The 4249-nt window shown below is 34.1% G+C and overlaps 1 long non-coding RNA gene across 1 annotated transcript; it reads right to left on the bottom strand.

Annotated features, from left to right (window-relative positions):
* Positions 1-2070: 2070 nt before the first annotated feature.
* LOC149161173 (uncharacterized) lies at positions 2071-3967 on the bottom strand. The gene is made up of 2 exons (XR_016261868.1): positions 2645-3967; positions 2071-2603 (listed from the first exon to the last, which is right to left on the bottom strand). It is a non-coding gene; the product is annotated as an uncharacterized LOC149161173 (long non-coding RNA).
* Between the last annotated feature and the right edge of the window lie 282 nt (positions 3968-4249).

Here is a 4249-nt window from a genome sequence, read left to right as displayed (position 1 = left end):
ATAGATTTTCCCATCCAATTTTAAAAGTAGACTCGAATCCTTTCTCTGTGAGGATGATACCGTCTACGGACCAGAATGGCAACAGCACCAGCGACAGCCGCTTAAATAATGGTGGCAACAACAGAGACATAATGATTATGCACCACCAATCAGCGCCCGTGAACATCCCGGACTAGAGCAAGATCTTGGGAGCTGGGATGGACAACCTAGAAGTGGAGGCAACTGTAGTGGCGAGGCCCGATCCTTTCTAGGGAGTATCCCCTGCGCTTTTCGTAATCACAATCCGTCACTGAATGGCGTAACAGAGGCAAAGCTGATTTCATTTTGCAAAAAGCAACTACCTCACTACATGTTTCCCAAAATTGGGGCGTTCATAGAGTCGTTGCCTAAGACTTCCACGAGTAAAATCCAAATGCTCCCATGCACTGCTGGGCCAAAACTAGTTTATTGAGGAAATAAATGAATGGACGGAGTCACACGACAAGAGATTGTTTATGCCTGGATGACAACTGTAGTTTCATGTTATTAATTTTGTTGATATAAATTTTATATTTTGTTTGAAAATAGGTGTAGAATCAATTAATTTGTGTGAATCTGTTATATGTTGATGAGTATTGTTGTGTTTCAAGCGTCAAGAGCATCAATTGCAAGTTATGGTACGTGATCCATGTTTGTAGAGAGGTAAGTTGCAAAAGTGATTCTTGAATACAATGAGTATCTAGACAATTCACTTATACAATTATCAAAAGTGTAGTTCATTGCATTTTGATAATGTCTTCGAGAGATCCAGAAGAATCAATTATACAAAGCTCATCAAAGATGGTTAGAGACAATTATGTCCAAAATGAATTGAATGGAAAGCTCAAAGATTGTGGTGGTGAAAAAAATGTTGTCATGGAGACTTCAAACTGGGGATAAATAAAAATTAAATTGGGAACACACTTGTATATTATATAGACTCATTTTAAATGCGACCGGCCAGTTCACGGTTTTTTTGTTCATGGTTCCACTAAATATATGTCAAAGTTCTATGAGCATAAGCAGCAAACCCTTGCGGTATTTTTAGCAGAATCAGGAACAGCTAAACCAGAAACTGACAACGCACATTTAAAGTGAGCATATATATTTATATAGGCATTGCCAGAATAGATTAGCCCTTTCGCACATGCTAGGAATCCCAAAAATTGAAAGGAGATTGCCAGAATAGATTAGCCCTTTCACACATGCTAGGAATCCCAAAAATTGAAAGGAGTCTTGGATTTGCTTGCCTAAAAAATTACAGATATAAAAAGCAATTCTTTATATTTTGGTTTTATATTCACACTAATCAGTTTATATTTATATAGGCATTGCCAGAATAAATTGGCCCTTTCACACATGCTAGAAATCCCAAAATTGAAAGGAGTCTTGGATTTGCCTAAAAAGTTACAGATATAAAAAGCAATTCTTTATATTTTGGTTTTATATTCACACTAATTACTTTTGCAAATATTTTGATTTTATTGCAAAAAAAATTGTAGAATTGCAATTTGTTGGCCTAGTCAATTTTTGTCGCTTTTTACTGATGTTTTGATAGTATTTTAATTTTAATAATATTTATTAATTTTCACTAATTTTTACACTAACAAAGTTGCTAAAATAGTTTAGTCATTTGCCTATCAAATCTTTCTAATATCTACAAATCCATAATTCATTTCTCCATTATTACTTACTATCATTTATATAAGTGGCTATTATTGTACAATTAAAACACAACATCAAATAAAACAACACAAAATATATTTGTGCTTGCCAACTAACTTACAAATTATACTTATAAATATAAATGAAAATACCGTTTCAAAACTATATAAGCATAATTTATAATGAATATATAAATCAACCATATATTTAGATCTATTCTACCGATTTATACACAATTCTATTAAACTAAGAGATGGGTTGAACTGAATTTGTTTTTCAATATGTATTTTTACAAAGCTAATAAGAACATTGCAACTTTCAACACTAGGGTTGGCCCTAGTCTAGATCTTCTTAAAAAATAATAAAGAATTATTAAAAAGTATGCGATAGAAAAACAACGAAATAGGTTTATTATAATAGATGAATGGTACATTTGGATTTATATGTATAGTAAGTGCAACATTGTATTCTCGTTCCTGCAAATGCAATTCTCAAAAATCACCGAACTCCTTGAAAATCAGCTATAAATTTCATACAAGCAAGAGCCTTCAAACCTCTCAAATCGCACATCAAAATGGAAAAAACAACATATTCTTCCAACTTTTATTATTGATGACCAAAACCAGCAGAATCCACATCTAAGTTACTCCTAAAATCGCCAAACTTACTCATGCCCACTACAGTTTTGACAATTCTATCAACTAAACATTTATATAAAAAGCTCAGATACATGGAAAAGACATATAATGATCATATTTTGGTACTATAACAAAATCCACCAATATTGCTAAACAGCGTGTAATGCACAAAGCTAAGTCATGTTCTAACTTTACTCTTATTTTAGGAAAAAAGCCAACTTAGAGCCAGTAATTTTTAAAGCCTTCGAAAATCCATCAGCTTTGCGAAACGCATAAATAAACCTAACTTCGGTAAAAAGATGTACATAAACGCATAAATAAACCTAACTTCGGTAAAAAGATGTACATACTTCAGGGCTGTTTTGTTCATTAAGAGTGAGAGAGGACGTCAATCATTTGCTATGAGATACAAACCTTCAGGGGCTTAGCAGTTGGCCGCATCCAGTACCTGGGATTACCAAAAATTGCTCTTTACTTTCAACATCCATAAGACACATGTTCTCTATATTCATAATTCATTTCCAAGGGAACAAGTGTCTCGTGTCGCTGGAGAGTCGTTGAAAACTCTTTATCGACATATGGGCTGTTCTAGAATTCGTGTATCTAAACCCGAAACAAAACTAAAGAAAAAGATAAATAAATAAATAAAAATAAAACAATGAAAGAGATGCCGGCCATCCACTAAGCGAGAATGGCATGGCCGATGCATTGAAAAATACGCTGTCATTTAAAAGAGCAATCACGTTAATTAATTAGCGGGACCAAAACAACAATATAGAGAAAATTGTATGCTATCAGAGGAAAATGAATGAAACCATACCTGAGCCTAATACCAGGAGTAAGATGAATGCAAAGAACGTTAGGTGAAGTGAATCACTGGCCATTAAAGAATGGTGGTAACACAGCATCCAAAACCCTAATACAACCCTGGTGAATCTTAACCATCAATATGGAAAACAACACCAAAATTGCTATCAATCAAAATCTCCACAACAAATGAGGAAAAATCACGGTATTCTAAAAGGTGCGATCAGCATGTTATAGTATTCCATTTGTATTCTAATTTAAAACAGATAAGGAAAAGTAATCACCAAAAACCAATCAAATCAATTTTAGCAACTGAAAGTCCAAAAATACTTTACCTATTTATTTTTAAGATATTTATCTCTACAGTTGCTAAGCACACCTATTTATTTTTAAGATATTTATCTCTACAGTTGCTAAGCACCTGGGCTGGGAAGAGACATCTCCCTTAAAAAGAAAGACATCTGCCTTTAAAAAAACATTAAAACAAAAAAAAGACATCTGCCTTTAAAAAAACATTAAAACAAAAAAAAGACATATGCCTTAAAAAAGAGACATAAGAGACATCTGCCTTTAAAAAAAAACCTCAAAAAGCTACATAGGAGATATCTGTCTTAAAAAAAAAACCCAAAAAGCAACATAAGAGACATCTGCCTTTAAAAAAAACCCAAAAAGCTTCCAAGGACAGTTAAATTCATCAACTTCCAGTTGCCAAGTACCTCGCCAATTGGGAGGTCAAGGGATCAAATCTCCTCTACAACCTTCCTCTACAACCTCAAGCCTAACATATTAAGCTAGTGATATATTAGACTAGTGATATATCCCTTCCGTGGATCTGCCCAGATTAAAGATCCCTTCAAGTGGATCCCTTCAATTAGTCATTGCTAAGTACCTTCCTACCTCAAAGTGAGGCCTCACATATTAGTAGGCTAGGGATTTATCCTGTGGATCTGCCCAGACTAGAGATGTAAGATCCCTTCGAGTGAATCCCTTCAATTAGTCATTGCTAAGTACCTTGTCATACCTTGTCATTTGCTAACTACTAGTAGATCCCTTCAAGTGGATCCCTTCAATTAGTCATTACTAAGTACCTTGTCATACCTTGTCATTTGCTAACTACTAGT

This window comes from Pinus tabuliformis, chromosome 5_2 (assembly GCF_031772625.1).
Source record: "Pinus tabuliformis cultivar Carrire ecotype Pingquan chromosome 5_2, CPIR1, whole genome shotgun sequence".
NCBI classification, from domain to species: Eukaryota; Viridiplantae; Streptophyta; class Pinopsida; order Pinales; family Pinaceae; genus Pinus; species Pinus tabuliformis.
This window is presented reverse-complemented; position numbering and strand designations above follow the sequence as displayed.